The sequence below is a fragment of the Paroedura picta genome, chromosome 2 (genome assembly GCF_049243985.1).
Source record: "Paroedura picta isolate Pp20150507F chromosome 2, Ppicta_v3.0, whole genome shotgun sequence".
NCBI lineage: Eukaryota > Metazoa > Chordata > Lepidosauria > Squamata > Gekkonidae > Paroedura > Paroedura picta.
This window is the reverse complement of record NC_135370.1, coordinates 65,204,667-65,224,853: the sequence shown is the minus strand read 5'-3', so window position 1 is coordinate 65,224,853 and position 20,187 is coordinate 65,204,667. Positions and strand designations below refer to the sequence as shown.

The window sequence follows — 20,187 nt, the reverse complement described above, 5'->3', positions numbered from 1 at the left end:
GGCTATAGTGGTTATTCAATTTATTCTTACATTGCTTCCCATCTGATTAGGGTCCAGAAGGGAGTGAACATTAAAAAATTTAAATGATCAAAATACATTTAAAATGATAAAATAATTCAATTACAAATATAAACAACACCACAGCGAGGGGCAGTGATTATTACTGGGGATGAACCAGACAAAACAAATCTGCATCTGCTGGCAAAAGCAACAGAAGAATAAAGAGGAATATCCCTGGGGAGGGAGTTCCAAAGTTTTGCTGACATGACTGAGAAGAGTCTTTCATGGCTCGTCACCTGTCTTATTCAGATGGTGGTGGAGACAACTGAAGCAGGGCCTCTGAAATTGACCAGACTATACAGGTAGAACCATATGGCAGAAGGTAGCCCTTAAGGTACCTGGGTTTCAGGCTGTACAGAGCTTCAAAGGTCAATACCATCACTTTGACTTAACAGAAGATCAACTAGACATCAGAGTAGATCAGCCTATCTGGGGCCCTTCCCCTTCCCACTACTTCCAGGACCATTATTGGACATTTTGGGAGGGGGGGGTCAACATGACCATACATGGTAATATCACCCAATAAATGTTTAACAATTTTTAAAAATATAAAAATTAACTAACTCCCACCCATTCAGGAAACCCTCCTTGGGTCATCAAGAAACCCCAAGGTTTCATAAAATCATGGTCAGAAAGCCTGGTGTAGATGGAACAAGATTCAAGTTATATGGTCCTCTTCCGCACTCCAGTCAATAGTTAACGGTATAGTGGTTGATACAAGTGGCACCAGAGAAATGGCCTTCTTGGTTGTGGCACCAAAATAAAGTTATTTTGTGAGATTCATCTATCTCCCCTGCTCATTGTTTTTTTACCAGATTAAGAGTACACCACGAAAAAAAGGGACGGTTCAAAATTATTGTAATAGAAAACAGAACCTATCCCGGGCTATACTAAACAATTTCACAATAAATACAAATAAACGTTTCTTATCTCTTCTTTTATATATATATATGTATATAAGAACAACCAGAACGGCCTCTAGATTGAACCGTTTTTCAATTGGGTTTTCCTCAGTGGTTGAATTGGGAAAACCCAATTGAAAACAGTTCAATCTAGAGGCCGTTCTGATTGTTCTTATATACACACACATATATATATATATAAGAAGAGATAAGAAACGTTTATTTGTATTTATTGTGAAATTGTTTAGTATAACCCGGGATAGGTTCTGTTTTCTGTTACATTGTTTTTTTACCAGCAAGTGAAGATTTCTTCCTTTCATCTTCACTGATCCTTCCTGTGTTTTTAATTTTTGTTTTTATGTACGTGCACATAAAAAGAGAGAGCTACAAAGAAAGTGAGTTAATTTTTAAGCTCGTTTAATTGTTTGCCACCCTGAGGAACCTAAGTTGGCAGAAAGGCATGACATAATATATATAAATAAAATAGTCTACATAATGAATTTCCTTGACTGTCTTTATTACAAAACCAAAAGTGTCCAAAGCAGATCACACAACAACAGATGTTACACTATCTAGGCTGAAATTAAGCTGGAACAAGCCAGTACAAAGGACCAATAAGTAAGCAGCTTAAGTGGTGCCTCCTGGTTTTCTGCTCTGAGCCTCTCTCCCACCCACCTGTGAGAGAGTACAGGTAAAAAAATTAAGTTACTTTCACCCCTACGGGCTACACATTAAATTACAACATGAAAAACTCTGCTACAGAATACTTCAGAAGTTATGCTTGGCAAGGAAAAATGGAAGAGATAAGTGATGTACACACAGGAGGAGGAGCTACAGGCCAGCTTTCTCCTTCAGTTGTTTATCTTTCTTTCTCTCCATGGCAGCTAATCTCCCCCGTTCCTGCTTTCTGCTAGGAAGCAGTCCTAGGAGGGAGAATGAGAGATAATCAAGGCAAACAACAAAAGGTGATTTTTCCATCATATATGACTTCAGTCTGCTGCAGCTCTCTGCCGGTTAGTAGATGAGATGAACTTATGTTAAGAATTCCTTTTGTATTTATTTGGATGATTGTAAGCAACTTTGATTCTATACCTTTTGCAGTGTGTTGTATGGCTTTTAATATAAAATTATAAATTTATAATGTCAAAAATTTATTTATATACAAATACACTGCAGAAATTCAGTCCTGAGCAGAGTTACACCATTCTAAGCCTATAGCACTCCATGGATTAGAAGGTGTTATTCTGTTTAGGATTGCACTGTCTGTGCTGGAAAACAGAATGGAATGGAAAGGGTTGCTTTTCTGGGTTTGTTTATTTTATTGTATCAGTAATCAGTAAACCTTTATAATGTCCAAAGTGACTACTCACCCACTACCAAATTGGCTTTGGGCCAGGAATGGCCTGCCCTGGTAGTATATCTCCAATCAGGAGGCAGACTTCGGCCAGGAAGAGCTTAATAAGGAATCAGTTCTCCATCTCCTACTTCCTGCTGGTTTCAGAAGTTTGCTTGATGGAAAAGGAGCATGCCCCACTGCCAGCAAGTTTCCCTGGCTCCCTGGCCTCTTTCAATTTGGAGGACATGGGGAGGGAGCTGGGGCAGCCTCTGCATACTTTCTGGAGGTGGGGGGCTGCAGGAGGCCCAGAAACAGCCTCATGCTGGTCCTCTGGGTCCTAGGATGGCTAGGAAAAGCCTCTGCCCTGGGAATGTTTATTCATGAGTAAGCCATGGCCCTCAGCCAGGGATGGCCTATCCTGGTGGATTAGTCCCAAACTTCCGGTCAGTTTCAAAAGTTTGCTGGGTGGAAGAGGAGCTGGCCTCAGAGCATGCCTCACTTCCAGTAAGTTGCCCTGGCCTCTTTCAGCTCTGAGGACATGGGGGGGGGGGGAGGGAGTGAGCCACAGCTTCTTGGGGCAGCCTCTGCATGCTTTCTGGAGGTGGAGGGTTGCAGGAGCCCCAGTAATGGCCCTCTCCCGGCCCAACAGAACCCATGGCAGCCAGGAAAAGCCGCTGCCCTGGGAATGTTTATTCATGAGTAAGTCATGTGAAGTTTGCAATTTGCAATCTGAGAAGGGAGAAATGCTTTGGAGGCAGCCATCACAGGCAATTACAGCAGGGAAAATAATGCTGATGTGGGTGGGGTTGAGAAGATGTAGACTTTCCATTTCCGCCTTGGTCTTACTGCAGTCTTTCCAAGACCATGAAAATAAAGCAAACTTGAGACCAATGACACAGAAGATGGGGAAACTTTAGATGGGGGCACAGAAGCACCATGAAGCCATGGGGACATGTGGAGGGGGGAGACAATGTTTCCCAGTAGCACCTTCCTAGTAGAAGAAGAGTTGGTATTTATACCCTGCTTTTCACTGCCCAAAGGAGTCTCAGAGTGGCTTATAATTCATTCCTCTCCCCACAACAGACACCCTGTGATGTACGTAAGGCTGAGAGGGCTCTGAGAGAAACTGCTCTGTGAGAACAGGACTGTGACTAGCCCAAGGTGAGCCAGCTTTGCTTCTAGTTTATACATAATGCCCTCCCTCGTGACACAGGACAGTTTATATTAGAACTTTCTCAGTATAATACAATGCAATATCATTGTTTGAAATGCATAACATTTTTTACAGTAAGAAGTTGCACAAACTTTCGTAATAAGCAATATAAAACCATTTCTTTTGTCACTTCAGTTTGATATTCACAATGGGATGCAGTTTCACTGCTGATTCAGATTTTTGCTATGAGTGCAGTTGGTGGTAGAGATGTGCACTTCAGACCATCTCAGCCGAAAAACATCCAAAGCACAGCTGCTTCGGAGGCAGATTGCCCCGAGGCGGTCCGAAGAGCCAAATCCCACCCTTGAACAAAGCTGACACGGGTGTTCTGAGGTGCGCTTTGGGGCGCCTCTGGCTGCCTCAAAGTGTTTTGGGGCACCTCTGGCCACCTCAGAGCCCATTAAAGGTGGAGGGGACACCTTTCAAAGATGGGGGATGGCTTTCAAAGGTGAGGGGATGACCCTGTCTCCCTCCCCCCACCCTCCCCCCTGGAATAGGAGGATGACGCGCCTGCCCAACCCCTCCCCTCCTTTGACCCCCTGCATGGCTCACCTGGCTCCGCTCCAGCATGCGGCCCATTCAGAGCGATTTACAGAAATCCAGCCTAAAGGTGACTGTTGCTTGGATCACTATGGTTAGGTGTTCTGGGGCCAGGTAGGGTGCTAGCAGCTTGGCTTGATGCTGGCAGAAGAACACCAGCCAAACTACTCTTGTAATCTATTCCTCCATGGAGACTGAGATAAATCCCAAGTGCCTGGCTGATTGTGTAACTGATAGTTGCACCCATTCAGGTAGGACAATCGTGCTTCCTCATTTGGACCTTTCCTACCAAACCACAGGTTTGAAGGATTAAGCTTCAAATAGGTTTGCTTGAGACAGCCCATCATTGCTTTCAGACAGGTGGCTAGTGAGTCTGGGGGAGAGTCAGGATGGCTGTCCATCAAGAGGAAAAACTTGGTGTCATCCATATGTTAATGACATCTCAATCTGAACCACCGTATCAGCTGGGCAAAAGGGGACATAAAAATGTTAAGTGGGATTAGGGAGAGAACTGTTCCTTGTGGCACCCCACATGGGAGTTGCCAGTAATGTGATTGTTTCTCTCCTATTGTTACCCTTTGTCCGTGACTCTGGAGAAAAGAGATCAGCTACTGAAGGGCATCCCTTGTATCCTGACATTGGCTGAAACAGCATAGATGAAAAAATTGAAACCATCCATACTGGCAGGGAACCTCAATGTTCTCAATGTCTTGGCTGCTATTTATATATTAGGCCCAATGTATAGCCAAGTTCTAGACCACAGAAAAATGCAAACAAGCACCATGGTTTACATGATGTGTATACAGTGTTTCCTTCAGTGATCCTTTATTGTCAGACAGTCAGCTGTTTCCAGCCTTCTTTGTAAATTTGGAGAGAATTCAGACATGCCAATTAAACCCGGGGCACTCCACAAAGGGGGAGGGGGGAAAGCCCCTATTCAATTGAGGGAAATGAGATTTATTCCAAGCCAAGTTATCAGTAGGATAAGTGAAACATCCACTAAAAAAGAAAAGAAAAAGAAAACACAAGTGAAATGAGATGTGAAGTATTCACATCCAAAAATCTTTGCTATCCCATTAGTTGGTAATCAGCTACAAATGAAAAAGCTTGTCCCTTAAGCCCAGCTGAACACTCTAGGATGCTGTTCCAGTCTGTACTGATTCCAAAACAATTTGCCCCAAAGCAAACGTTAGAGTCTTTTTTGCTGCTGCCAGGTGTAGCGCTGCTTCTGTTATTATTTATAAGTCTCCAATTTATCCTTATGTTGGGGAAGGATGCCTGCCTTGCAAAAGGCTGAGGCTTGGGAAACAGCACAGGATGCTAGTGTCTCATGGCTCCTTTCGAGAAATGAAATATTCCAGGACGAAATGCTGTTCTGTTCTGTTTCCCTACAAGGGCTGTTTAAAAAAAGAGAGAAATAAGGAAAAGGAACAATTTTGCTGCAGTCAATAGCTAAATAATGGTGGAGGGGAAAGGCCTGTTTATTTGTTTTTTACAAGAATACTGAAGGAGATTTGTGCAGCGTTGATCTAGTTGGAGAAAATGGCTACAAGATTTGGCCAGCCCATTCTGCTCCAATCTACTGAATGGAGTGGCCCTCCGTTTGCAGCAGATATAAACTGACAGCAAAAAAGACATTGCAGAGCTGGAAAAAGTACAGAGGAGGGCAACCAAGATGATTAGGGGGATGCAGCACCTGCCCTGTGAAGAAAGGCTGAAGAGTCTGGGACTTTCCAGCTTAGGAAAGAGGTGATTGGGGGGGGGGGGAGAGGATTATACAGGTTAATAAAATTATGCAAGGTGGTACAGAAAGTTAATTTATCTCTCTCTCCCAAAATACTGGAACTGAAGGGCACCCAATGAAGCTGATGTGCAGGAAGTGCAGGATGGACAAAAGGAAATACTACTCTGCATAGAGAGTGATTAAAATGTGGAATTTGCATATTTAATGAACAGGAATAAATACTGGTTGGCTGCTGTGGGTGATGAAATCCTAGGCTAAAATAGACCACTGATCTGATCCAGGAGGGATCTTCTTATATTCTTAAGCCTAGCGGCTGGAGAAGCCTTTTTACAGAGTCAGTTTCATCATCAAGGAAGTGTTGAAATCCTTGTATATTTATGTATTTACTTTATGTATACCCTGCTTTTCTCCCCCAAAGGAACACATGTCATCATTCCGTACTCCTCCATTTAATCCTCACAACAACTCTGTGAGGTGGGCTAGGCTGTGATTGCGTGGCTGTCCCAGCACATTTCCATATTGTAAACCGCCCTGAGCCACAAGGGAGGGTGGCACAGAAATGAAATGACATAAATGAATGGCAAAATGCAAATCTGAACCTGAGTCTCCCAAATTTTAGTCCTATACTCTAACCACTACAGCAGGGGTAGTCAACCTGTGGTCTTCCAGATGTTCATGGACTACAATTCCCATGAGCCCAGCATTTGCTGGCAGGGGCTCATGGGGATTGTGGTCCATGAATATCTGGAGGACCACAGGTTGACTACCCCTGCACTACAGCACACAAGCTCACAAAAACTTTGGGTGTTTTTTAAGAGATATTTTCAGTTTACAAATACGCACTCTAAGCTTGAGAAAGCAGGTTGGCACCCAGATAGATGCCTGAGGTAAACATTTCTGAATAAATACACAAAGCAGCATTCATTTCCTCCTAAGCAGCCAGTGTTTCCTAGTCAACTTGGGGAAAAAATCCATCAATTCTTCCCCCCCCCCCACTACCAAAGTAGCAATTCCTGAACACAAACACAGTTCCTAAACACATGTACACACAAGTACACAAACACACACACACATATGCACCAACCCAGCAGCAGAACACTAGTCAAACTTCCCCGACCCCTGGCATCATGCATCAAAGCCACTGAGCTAGCATCTTCTAGCCACCCGTGTCCATTGAGAAAGCACCTGCAGGCGTTAGCTCCTCCCTTGACAAATACATTTTGCCTTGATTTCATGACTTTATGGTTCTTCACTGTCTCATGATTTGGTCATCTGGAAATATACTATCTGGGTTCTGAGGCCCCCTCAGTTAGTTGGGAGCTCTGCTATTTGATGTCATCAACTTACAAAGGCAGGAAAGACATCTTTGAAAAAATAGAAAAAAGAACAACCCTCCCAGCAATCTATAAAAATAGTTTCAAATAAATCAAATCCTTATCTAAAATGAGATCATCAGAACTTCATATTCAAAGCACAAGGCTGACATATCAATCCATAGCTCTTGAGGCATCTCAATAACCTGGCAACAATTGCATTCATGGAGGCAGCATGCTAATGATCTTAATTCTGGGTTCGTAAACGATTCAGATTAGGTTACAGCCTTCCAGCTCAATGATATATTTCCTTTCCAAAGTGGCTCTCAACGCTGATCTGGTTGCATACCTCCTTAAAATTATACTCTTCCAAGAAGGGAATTCAAGCTGGGATGCTTATAACTATCCTATTGTTAGAATAATGTCATTCTAGAGATTAATTTATTTTATAACAAAATGACAATTGTACACATTCTAGAAAATCATTTCCATTTGCTGTCTTTGCCAGCATTCCGCTGGTCGCTTGCTATGTATCCTGCACAGGGGTTGTGATCATGCTGCTGATGCTTTCAAAACCAAATATCATGTGGCTGCTCATAGATGGAAGGGGCAAAATGCAGAATTTCAAAAAATGCAATTAATTAACATGATGTATCAGTTTTAAACCCCTGCTGGCAACATTTCCAAATTCCTTATGATGTTTGGCTTACACAAACCGTAGAAAAAGGCTGGACACCCAGGGGAACATTTCCTTTTTTTACAGAGGATTCCAGGGAGAAGGGTTACAAGACCTGTGTTCTCCATGACTGTTAATTTTCTCAATGTGCAGGCAGTTGTTAATGTGGAACAGTATTCATTCAACCCCCTAAAAGCAGTCTGAAAGCAATACAGTCTACCAAACTATGAACTAAATGACTGCTCTGTTTGCATTAACTCAGAACATTTTAAATATGGTTCCCATCCCGTGTCCTTAATGTTCTGTAATTTTAAACCCATTTACACTCCTAGTATGGCTGACCGTATGCACATCTCACCCTCCCAAAAAATTAATCCTTGAGCCAGAGACTATAAATGCTGTATTATCTTGTACCCATTCTAAAAAAAGACACACAGCAAGCATTGGAATTGGTTCAACATGGAACAGCCATAATAAGTGTGATTATCAGAAGAAAAAGGTTCTAATTGTAGTATTAATGGAGCATTAGAATGTAGACCACAATTCCCCTGGCTTTTGGGGATTGTCCAAATACATGGTTTTCTTACGGCTTCATATCTTCTGATATTAGAAATAAAATTCTTCTGAAAATGTTAGAGTAGTTCATCTGGGAACCTTGCCTCCAGAATTTGCAGGATCTCCGTTTCTACACAGGAATCTGTTGGGGATTTTAAAATTATTTATCTGTTTTTAAGGTTTATGTTTTCAAACAGATCATCCCTTCAAGGCAATTTCAGTTTTTGTGTTTATTTTATGAAATCATTAGAAATGTTGGATATTGTAACTCTGCTTCCAAGAGAATCCGGGAGGAAAAGAGCTAAGAGAATTCTCTCCCTCATATATGCTTGGCAGTTGGCCCTACCCTCTCTACGGTTAGATATCAAGCCTCTTTGGCTGTTGATTGCCTTCTGTTTCACCTTGTGTTGGACCTCCCTTCTTCTGTTTCTCCTACATGGGTTTGGAGCTGAAGCACGTTAACCTTCTGAAGTTAATCTGCTCACAATAGGTTAACTATATCTACACAACATGTAAGAGGTTGTGGCATGTAGGGATGCACTTCACCCCTTGAGCCCAAAAAGAGGAAAGAAGTGAGACCATTGACTAGCAAAGAAGAAAATTGTATTTTTGCTTAGCAAAAAGGAAGAAACTGTCTATAAACGGTACACACACACACACACACACACACACACACACACAGAGTTACCAAATATGGGGAAAGCTGATAAACTCTGCACATGTTTTAACATTCCACATGATGCTTCTAGTTTTGTAAGTCAAGTTTCTTGCACTTATTACCATTGAAGTCAGATCATTTTTGTATTTAGTTTGATCAGCAGTTTCCCTTAAATGGGAAATGACAATGATCAAGGACACTGCAAAGTTTCTGTACTTCCAAGGCAAATGTTATGTATCTTTTTACATTTGACCCAGTAAGAAGATCCCTAATGTTTCTACAGCACCATGATGCCATGAAATGTAGAAGGGACTCAAGAGGCCAAATCAATTGATTGATCGAATATTCCCCCTCAGCACTTCACCTATTTCTGTGGAAATTCTCATTATTTGAACCACAAAAAGCATTTGGAATTGTACTTGGATCCATGTAGTTTAGCTTCAAGAAAATCTGTAGGCATAATCTCAGATGTCCTAGCTCTGCTGAACCAGCAGCAGACTACTTCACTGACCTGTCCCAAATTTGTTTCTGACACAGACATCTTACAGTTGAGCCAAGTTTTCCCAAGTTTAAACTGAAAAACAGGATCACTCAGGTTGGCCAAGGATACTAATCTGTTCCACTTAATATATAACTGGTAAGGCCTTGGAGGAGATGCATGTCTCATGGCTTAAGTGCCACTCGGTGCTTAATACCCACTCAGGGCGGCTGTCCCGCCTCTGAGTGCTTCCTCCAACCAGCTTGCCTGTTTGTCCAGCGGCCAGCCAGTCGCCTTCCACCCCCACCCGACCCCCCTCCTTCCACTTCCCTCCAAGGGCCAGAGGCTGCAGATCCCTGCCACGTGAGAGCTGTCCCTGCCGGTGGGTTCCATAACAGCTGCCTGCAGCCTTTCCAGGTCCTGGGGGGGAAGGTTGGCCCCTAGTTTTACATAAAGAATATATCAGAAACAGGCTGGAAAAGGAGAATCACCAGGCACTAAAGGATTATTGTGGTCTGAACACTGATTACAAGTTCCTTCTTATTCTAATGTGTATGTTGCCATGTAGCCTAAAGAAGTGAAAGTTTATTTATGGAATATATCTTACAATTGTGAATATGTAATTAAACCCTATATCTGGATTTTGGCTTATTTTAGAAGGCAATCATTATTTGTGGTCACCATTATAAAATAACAACAACAGAAATTAATTTTAGCCTGCCCTTCCAGGATTTCTCAGGATGGTTAACAGCATTCACAAAAAAACATACAAGAATAGGTTAAAAACACTATTAATCTAAATGTGCCCAACTAATATTTCTAGACCAGGGGCTCTAACATCAGACTGGTCTTTCTATCTCCCCCCCCCCCCCCCCCGTGATGAGTGGCTGTTATTCTGGGCCCTGACGATAAACGTGGTGGATTAGCTCTGACTTACAGGCCCTGTAGAACTGATTGAGGTCCTGTAGGATCCTCAACTCCCTTGGGAGTGCATTCCACCAGGCTGGGACCAGCGTCAAAAAGGCCCTGGCTCAGGCCAATGTCACTTCCTGTTCCTGTCTTAGTTCTCTGGCGCAGTCAGTGAATGGAGTGGAGAGGGAAAACATTTCATTTTGCACAGAGCTTTGCAGAAGCAGCAACAGAAGTTCAAGCTGTTTCTGAAAATGCAGAGGGACAAGACAGCGTACAACCTCTGAAGCATGCAAGTAGTTTGCAGCAGTGCTGACACTGCCATATTATTTGAATAGTCTTAAAATCTTAAGGGACAGCTTACTTTAACCATGGAATGGATTACCGGATAGTAAAGCGTATAACAATCCCCTGCATTAAGTACACACAACTTTTTCATTATTTCACATTAGTATGCATACCTTGAAAATACACACAATGTACAATGTTTTTTCATAGCTTCTCTCAGTTGTTGTCTAACTACTATGTAGTATTACACCCATTAGGGCCTATGCTACAGTAAAGGTTCTGGTAATTACCTTCAAGGCCATACACGGTCAGGGCCCAGGGTACCCGAGGGACCGCCTCCCTGCCTTTGCCCCCCAAAGAGCTCTACGCTCTGCCGCCACCAATCAGCTAATGGTCCCTGGCCCTAAAGATGCCCGCCTGGCCTCGACCAGGGCCAGAGCATTCCCCATCCTGGCCCCCACCTGGTGGAATGAGCTCCCGGAGAAGATCAGGGCCCTGACGGAGCTTAAACAGTTCCGCAGAACCTGCAAAAAGGAGCTCTTCCGCCAGGCATTTGGTTGAGACCAGGCACAACCAACAGCAACTGAAGGGCCCCTGCTCCCCTCCCTCCCCTCCCCTCCCAGAGTATTCTGGACTTGTTTGCACTGTTTGAATTGTTTATATTGTTACAACTATCAGTTACTATTATTATTGTTACTGTCATGCATATGTTATGGATTGTTTCATGTATTGTTCATACGTTCCATGTAAACCGCCCTGAGCCTCCGGGGAGGGCGGTATATAAATAAAATAAATACGTTCCCTAAGTAGTTCACTGGTCATTTTGGAAGTAAGACACTGAAACAGATGGGGAAAATGCAACTGATAAGAGTTGGGGAGGAGGTAAAGCGGGAAAGCCTATCAACTGCAGAAGAGTACAGCCAATTGAATGAGTCACATGTGAGGGACAGATGGCAAGACAAAAGTCAGTGGTGATGAAATCCAATGAGCTGGAATGGAGTGATAGCCTTAAGGTTACAGCAATGTTGTTCTACTAAAATGAGTAAAATGCTGGCTTTGACAGCCCCCTTCAAAGGCTTTCCTTAAGTTGTGCCCATGGCAGACCGCACCCTCCTTGGTATCCCACTTCTGAAAGGAACATAAAGAAGATGAATATATGCTGAACATATAGGCTAGGATATCAGTAAAGGTTTTCTGTTCATTCGCTGTCCAGTCAGGTGAGTGAGGAAGACTGTATATTCATTGTTAATACAATAGCCTTGGCTTTAATCATGAAGCTTTGAGAACTGGGTGGATAATTAGTTGAAGCAGCTGTGTAATGTACTAGGGGGTTGAAAAGAGCATATCCATCTGAAGAGGAATGCTCAACTCCTCTGAGCAATCAAACTAAGCTAGAGGACAAATAGAGCCAGCATGGTATAGAGGTTAAGAGCTCCAGCCGCTAATGCAGAGAACCACGTCTGATTCCCCATTTTTCCACATGCAACCAGCTGCATCACAGTTCTCTGGGGCTGTTCTCACACAGTAGTTCTCTCAGAGCTCTCTCAACCACACCTACCTCACAGGTGTCTGTTGCGGGGAGAGGAAGGATTGTAAGCCACTTGGAGACTCCTTTGGGTAATTAAAAGTGGCGTCTAAAAACCAGTTTCTTCTTCGCTCTTTTTAAGCATCCAAATGGGCTTGATTGTCAACCTCAGGATGAAACTGCCTGACTTCCAGAGCAATTAATGACCACCAACAACGATACAGTGATTAATGATCTGTGGTCGCTGTCTCCACTGTGTCAGGATGGTAGATCAGAGGAACTGATACTTCAGCTCAGACACATCTAACTGCAGAGATGACACAGAAAATTTATAAAAGACATTATAACAGCTTATATTTATCTGGAAGTTAAGAGAGTGATCTGCTACAAAAAAACCCCACATCCTATCATCTAATGAACCTGAGAAGTTATAGGAACAACTGTGAGATCTATCTTTCCTCATTAATAGCTGACATTGAAATCTTGGCACTCTGGAATAAGTTGGGAGCACTTTGGATATGGTTCTTAGGGGTGTGCATTCAGATCTACCCAAGCCAGTAAAAAAAAATCCTGAATATATTCAGCAATTACTGGTAGATCCAAAACAGCAGACAGGCAGGAGCAGATTGCTGGTCTCTCGGCTGTTTGCAGGGCTTCTGTTTTAAAGTTTAAATGGACTGCAGAAGACAGCCAGAGGATCAGCTGTGCCGGGAGGAACGAATGGTTTGGCTTGGGGCTGGCTTCTTGTACAGCCCAGTTTCATCTGGGCTGTAGGAGAAGCCATCCTAGCCAAGCGTGTGTGCAGTGGGAGATACTGAAATTGTATCAGGTTCAATAGACCCAACCTGACAAACACCAGTCAAAAAAAATTACATGCCCCTAGTGGCTTGCTACTTTTAGCGGGTGATTTTAATGCCTTTAATGGGCGGAAAGGTGAAGCTCTCATAACATCAGGGCCAACAGAATTTTTAAATGAGCTGTTGTACCCACACTCATATGAAAGGACATCTAAAGCCTCTAAGGTTAATTTTGCTGGCAAGCAGCTATTTAATTGTGTATTAAACCATGGCCTAGTGATTTTAAATGGATACAGAGCATTAGATCCCATAGGTGATTATACCCCTGTAGCATATAAAGGCACTGGCGTAATTGACTGTATGCTGGTCTCACAAAGTTTGTTCCCTCAGACCTGTGACTTATGGGCAGATGATTATTATAGAGGTGATAATTTTCCTTTGCAATTTATTACTCTCTCACCTGATTGCTTGTTGTCGTCTGGTCCCTAATTTTAGCTATTTCAAGGAGAAAAGACACAGAGGTCACTTAACTGGTCATCAGAGTTAATCCCTGCAGCAACTAATGTTATGTATTCCAGGGACCTGAAGCTCCTGCTTATGGAATTTATGGAGATAGGAAAAGGGGGGGGAGGCATCCTGCAAGAGGAGAAATGAATGTCTGTAGGAGAGACCCAAATTGCACTATTATGGTGCTTCTTGAGAAGGCTTGGTCCCCACCAGAGAGGTGTTCCCCCACCTACTGAAATTTCTACAGAACTTCAAAAGAAGATAACTGATCTGTCCTTTGAACATTTGGAATATATGTTAATAACTTAAAGTTAATGGTTTTCTTGCTCACCGAAGAAAGCAATTTGAAAGTGTCATTGTACCAGACTGTGTTCTGACAAGAATTCTGTTGTGGCAAGAATTCTGTTGAGAATATTAAAGCACCCAAACTACATTCAAGAAGCAAACTACATTCAAGAAGCACCGTTTTTTTCATTTTTCATTTTTGTTTATTGTTTATTTTTATATTATTTATTTATTTATTTAGAAAGATACAGAAAAGAAAAATATTATTTATCGTGATATACTACAACTACTATTTAGGAGAATATTCATAAAACAGATTTAATTTATTGTTGTCATTTACACTGTAATTTGGGCCTCTTCTACAGGCATTCATTTCTTCTCTGGCAATACGGAATTTATGAGACACAGGGATATTATAGGAATAATAGAAGTATTATCTAGTATTCTCGATATTTTCAGGCCTGTCTGTACCAAATTGTCAGCGACTTTTAGGACTGCGCAAAGAAATACTTGGTTTGATGACGAGTGCAAACAATATATTAGAAGAATTAGAGCTACATCTTTTAAAATGCACTAACCTACATGCTTATTAGATCTCATATCATTGAAGTGTGGCTTTATAACCTTGATAAGCATAAAAAGGGGCTTGCTTTATGTAAAGGATGGAAGATTCTTATCTCTGCTATCAAGAATGTCACACAGACATGATTAATAATAGCCTTTCTGTTCTGTCCAGCATTCCATCTTGTATTGCTTCCGGGACCTGGGAACACAATTTTACCTCTGTCTTTGTAAAGGCTCCTGGATCTGACTCTGAACAGGTTCTGGTTAAGCCCAGTCAGACTGAATTATGGCAGTTAGTTCTCCAGGATACAGTAGATTCCTTAAGTCAGATCTGCTACATGCAGCAACAAATGACATTAAAACCATTACAATTCCAGTCCAAAGTCTTCCAAGGTAAAGCCTCAGTACAGTAAACATAAAACAGCACTAGATCATTCAATTTAGGCTAGTTATTAACAGCATTATATATGTGAAGGATTCAGGAAAACACCTTTCCAAACACATCTAACAGATGAGATTGATTCAGACAGGACATTAGCCTCCATGGGAGCCCACTTCTAAGTACCTTGCTTTACGATACATGTCTGATCTGACGCCTAATAGAATACACCAAATCCTTCAGTTTATAAACAATTCAATTTATCTATCTAATACAAGAGGTATTTTGCCTCTTGCTCCTTATTTTTAGCCACCGAAGACATTTGCATGAAAATAGGATCAGCTCCTTGGGAATTCCCTTGCCATTTGTCACCGAGACGCTATTCTCAGTGAATACTTTAATTCCACACGTCACAACTATGAAAATAAACAGGAGGTGATGTTTCCTAATATTGTGAGAGATTTGCACACAGGCATAAGTGACTACTTAGTAAAGCTAATGTAGCAGAAGAATCCTTAAGTGCAGTCCTCTGAACAATATGAAAGGATACATATCCAGACAGCTATCGTTTTTTGAATGGTTTCAGAGATCCAGTCACACAATATATACACTGAAATGTTATTTCACCTCAGCCTGCACAGTTCATTGACCTGTGAGGAACGGTGAAAGACATACACTTTGTAAAGCCAACTTTTCATACCAAGGCAGAATCTACACTTTGAGTCATTTTTCCTAGTGGTGAATCAGGACCATAGAAAACTTCCACCGAAATGAGAAATAAGCATGGCATCTTGTATTTGGCAGAGCATTTGGGAATCATAAAAACTACACTGTTATTAAAAAGGAATATTTTATGGTTTGTTATGAGAGTTTGGAAATACATTAAGTCTTTGGTGGAGTCTTCGAAATCAGATGAGGGTTGCAAAGCTTCATATTGCCAGTGGGTAATATTAACAACCCACATACATCTTCCCCTATAATACCAGCTATTACAATCTGTACTTCCTCCCTAACTACTTTAGTCTGTGAGAATCTACCCCAGTGAAAAATAAACAGATACCTCCAAAGGTGCATTATTTGTTTCTTTTTCATGACTCTAGTATTTAGGTTTTTCTTAGAGTAGAACCATAGAATCATATAATCACAGAGATGGAAGGGACCTCCTGGGTCATCTAGTCCAACCCCTTCACAATCCAGGACACTCACAACCCTATTGCTCATCCACTGTAACCTGTCACCCCCTTGAACCTTCACAGAACTGCCTCTCCGTCAGAGAGAGATGAAGAACCCACCACATCCCGAGGAAACCTGCTCTGTCAGGAACTGCTTCCAGATGTTTAGACAGAATTTCTTTTGAAATAATTTCATCCCATTGGTCCTGGTCCATCCCTATGGGGCAAGAGAGAACAACTCTGCTCCATCCTTTATATAGCAGCCTTGTAAATACTTGAAGATAGTTATCAGATCACCTCTTAAGTCGCCTCCTCTCCAGGCTAAACAGACCAAGCTCCCCCAACCTTTCCTCATATGTCTTGGTCTCCAAATCCCTCACCATCTTTGTTGCCTTCCTCTGGACACACTCCAGTTTGTCTACATCCCTCTTCAACTGTGGTACCCCAAACTGAATACAGTACTCCAAGTGAGGCTGAATTGGATGCTTGAGCTCAACATGTTACCCTGACATTTATGAGTCTGCTGATCTTCTTATAAAAGAAGCAAAATGTTGCAGAATTCATTTATGAAGCACTGCTTTGACTACTACCAAGGGTGTGTGTATGGGTGGGGGTAGGGGGTGGGGACATTACACAAGTAAAAGAGAATTTCTGCATCCTTGCCTAGTAGCTCTGCGCTTGAAATTGTATTTGGCAGGCTGGCACCACTCAAAAAGATTAGCTTATTGTCCCATTAACATCTCCCCGCAAAGGGGGATAAGCTAAACAAATAATCATATTAGCTTCCAGCCAACAAAATCCTAATTACTGACAGCCTCAATAACCAAAATGCGGGATACAGAGCTTCCACCATGCCCCAAACCAGATGGTACAAAACGAGCAGATGAATACAAGAATGTTCAAGAGTTATGAAAATAAAGATTTTTGAAAGCCAAATCTTGCAGTTTCAACTTTCTAAGCATGGCGCACGCGCATGTACACACACACACACACACACACACACACAAATAAACCACAGAGACAAACTGGTGATCTGTAAAAATCCATTATCATGCCCACTGAAAAGACAAGTGAAGCAGAACTGAGCTGCTTTATCCAGATACCAGTCAAGTGGAAACAAATTCATTTTCCTGCTAAAGGATACAACACATTCATTGCGGCACTCTAGCATCAACATTGACTTCCACTTACGGGCAACTGGTTCTGCTCAAATACTGCAACCAGTACTATAGAAATGTATCACCTTCCACGGAAAGCTATAAGAACATGAGAATCTTACTGGGTCATCACAACAGCCTATCTACCTTGACATCAAGCATCTCTCGTGTACTTCTGTGCTCAAGACATTGGATGTCTTAATGGAAGTCTACCAGTAATAACTATGTTGTTGATGTAAACCAGATCTGGATTAATGAGAACAGGGCTACACTAATCTGAAGTTCAAAGATGCTCTTTGACTTTGGTCTCTTAGCACCGTCTTAGTTAACAAGCATTGACATTAAATGGATCAGTCTGGTAAATTCTGCTCATGTAAGTAGCTGGTCTTTTCATCCTGCTATTTTGCAGGAGGGAAGAAGATAGAAAAATAGAAATCCAAGTATTTCAAAACAAGCTTTCAATTTTTTAAAGCACTAAAATGTTACACAGTTCCATAAACATATACACAATCACATACCATTTGGGTAATAAAAAAATAAACAGCTGTTTGCCATTCTATATAATAAAAGAATTAGGATGGCTCCTGACAGAACATTTAACCACATACAGCAACAAATAAACATAAACTCAATGCCGGGGGTGGGTGGGGGAGAACAGGCCACTTGATCAGCAATAAACAAATCAAAAATATATAACAAGCTGGAACTACATCAAATTTATCTCAGTCCGCTGGCAATTTTATTAATGGGTGTTTGTGTGTAGTTTCAAACACTTGGGACATAATTTCCATATCATTTTTGTGAATGTAGGAAACAACAGACAGCATTTTTGCTTCATAAACTGTGTTTATCTAAATACATGTTTCCACTACTAAAGTCAGCTCTGGATAATCTCTTAGAGGACTGAGTATGATAGTAGAAGTGTGAATGAGGTATCTAACGCAAAGAATACATTAATTTGCAGAAAAATGTTTCTGATAAATGAAAACAAAACTGAGATAACCTAAGTCACAGGCTCAGTTCAGAAATTATGCAAAACCACAAATTAACAGTGCAATTCTAAAATCTCTTTCCTAAAAGCAAGCCCCAGTGAACAGACCTGAGTAGGAGTGGTGATGTTTAGGATTGCTCTTTAGATAAACTAACCATGTTTAGTTGATTGTTGTTGAGGGCACTTGTATTGCCTGCCCACTCCTCAGTTCCACAAGAATATAGACCTTGGAAGTTGCTGCTATTAGATTACGTAATTTTATTGCAGACTAGCCAAAAAGCCCATTGCATGCAAAAATGCAATGGGCACTAGTGGACCCTCGGAGAGTGGGCATGGGGGGGGGGGCGACATACCTGCGGGGCTGGACAGGAGGTGTGGCCTTGGAGGCGGTGGCTGTGGAGGCTGGGCTGGCAACAGGATTGGCGGAGCATCCACAGTAGCCAGCAAGCCTCTGGCCCCAAAGCTGGCTGAGCGCCTCGTTGGCGGGCAGGCTGCTGGTGAGTGGCTGGAGCACTGGCGGTTGAAGGCTCACTGGGCGCTGTGGACACAGTGGTGATGCTGTTGGCCGGCCAACCTGCAGTGGTGCCGCCTCCGAGGCCACAGTGCCTGTCCAGACGTGCAGTAGCACCCACCAGCAGCCAGGCCACCCCATGGCCTGGGCCCAGTGTGGGGGAAGGGTGCGAGCCACAGAAGTGCCCTCCTCACTGTCCAGGAACCGTCTGCTGGCAAGGCTGGGTAAGTAGCTCACGTGCGCTGAGGGGCTGGCCCAATTGGCCCACTGGAGTGGCAGAAGTCCAGGTTGGACCATGGATTCCGGTCCCGGACAGCACCACCTGGATGGCCCTTTCCGAAATATTCGAGGAACCTGTGATAAGGATGGTTTGGTTACAGATAGGATTTGCGTTTACAGTTACTCCTCCCAAATCCGTCAGCCTTATCCCTTCTCTGGTTTCAGATGTGAAGAGTGGCTCTTCCGAGCGGTTTCTTCTATGCCTAGGCCTAAAACTGGGAATGCAGCCCTAGTCATCGCCCTTGGTAGTTTTATGTAGGAACTGATTTCAGCCATGCCTCCTTGTTCCTCCCAGGAAAATTTTCCTACCCCGCAACCATATCCCTCTCTGTGAGTGCTGTTCCAAGATGAAAGGCTACAGTTGTCACTTGTGACAGTACAGAATGGGCATGAATACCAAGAGTGCACGGTAGCTTGGCCTGTTGATAGCAGATCCCTTTAGCAGAGACTATCCATCTAGATGGTTTGAGAAATGGCTTCCTTCCCTTATAGGGGCTCGAATAACAAATGAACAGTTGTAGAGTTTTCTGAAAAGGCTTTGTTCTGTTTAAGTAATACAATAAAGCCCTTTTAACATCCAATGAATGGGGACTTATTTCTCCCTCTGGCAGGGGTAAGACAAGTAGGATAATGTCTTGTGCTAAGTGAAAAGATTATACCACTTTTTGGGAGGAACTGTAGGCTAGGATGAAGCACTACCTGTCCCCTATGACATACGATAAAGAATGGATTGGCCCTTCAGGCCACTAGTTCTCCCACTCTCCTAGCAGATGTGCTTGCTACTAGGAACACTACTTTGATGGACAGGAGGTTTAGATCATATGAAGCAAGTGGTTTGAAGCAAGAGAGGACGTGAGCCGTGCAAGAACCGCAGGTAGAGACCATGAAGCCCTTTTGTGTCCTTGGCCCACCCTTAAGAGGCAGAGTGAGTGAATGTGTGGCCTTGTTATTTTTGTACCACACTGGGTACACTTCTTTAAAAAGTGCTTTCTGAGGCATAATCTCAAAAAGGCCCCGGTGAAAAAGCGATCTATTTATTATTATTTTTTAGAGCATGGCTTGAACTACTAGGATTCTTGTACAGACGATGGAAGAATGACCTTCTACAGCACCGGTGGAAGATGATCTGAGAGAAAGTGAGCAGGTGGTCATTTGGGCGGGAAAGTGGCTCCTCACATACTCTTTTTTCCCCTAAGAAAATGCTGGTAGAGACCTCTGGTGGCTGGCCTGTGCAAGTGCAGTCCCAATGTGGGACTACACAGAAGACCAGAGATTAATAAAGTTATCAGACAAGCATTGCATTTACTCTTGGGCTTGGTGCTCTGTGGGTCACTTCTGGAGCTTTGCT

General features: G+C 42.6%; 2 protein-coding genes across 20 annotated transcripts in view; one reads left to right on the top strand and one right to left on the bottom strand.

Annotated features, from left to right (window-relative positions):
• The window catches only part of SEMA5B (semaphorin 5B), a 473,766-nt gene that overhangs the window by 64,524 nt on the left and 389,055 nt on the right, over positions 1 to 20,187 (bottom strand). The gene's annotated exons all lie outside the window — the stretch shown is intronic.
• The window catches only part of LOC143829484 (uncharacterized), a 48,281-nt gene continuing 29,890 nt past the window's right edge, over positions 1,797 to 20,187 (top strand). For 2 of the 9 annotated variants that reach the window (XM_077320469.1, XM_077320465.1), the window contains exons 1-2: positions 1,799 to 1,975; positions 3,382 to 3,459. The gene's annotated coding sequence lies outside the window, so the exon portion shown is untranslated. Of the gene's footprint in view, positions 1,976 to 3,381; positions 3,460 to 20,187 lie in introns of all 9 variants that reach the window. The other 7 variants (XM_077320467.1, XM_077320464.1, XR_013228166.1 and 4 more) reach the window with 7 other exon arrangements.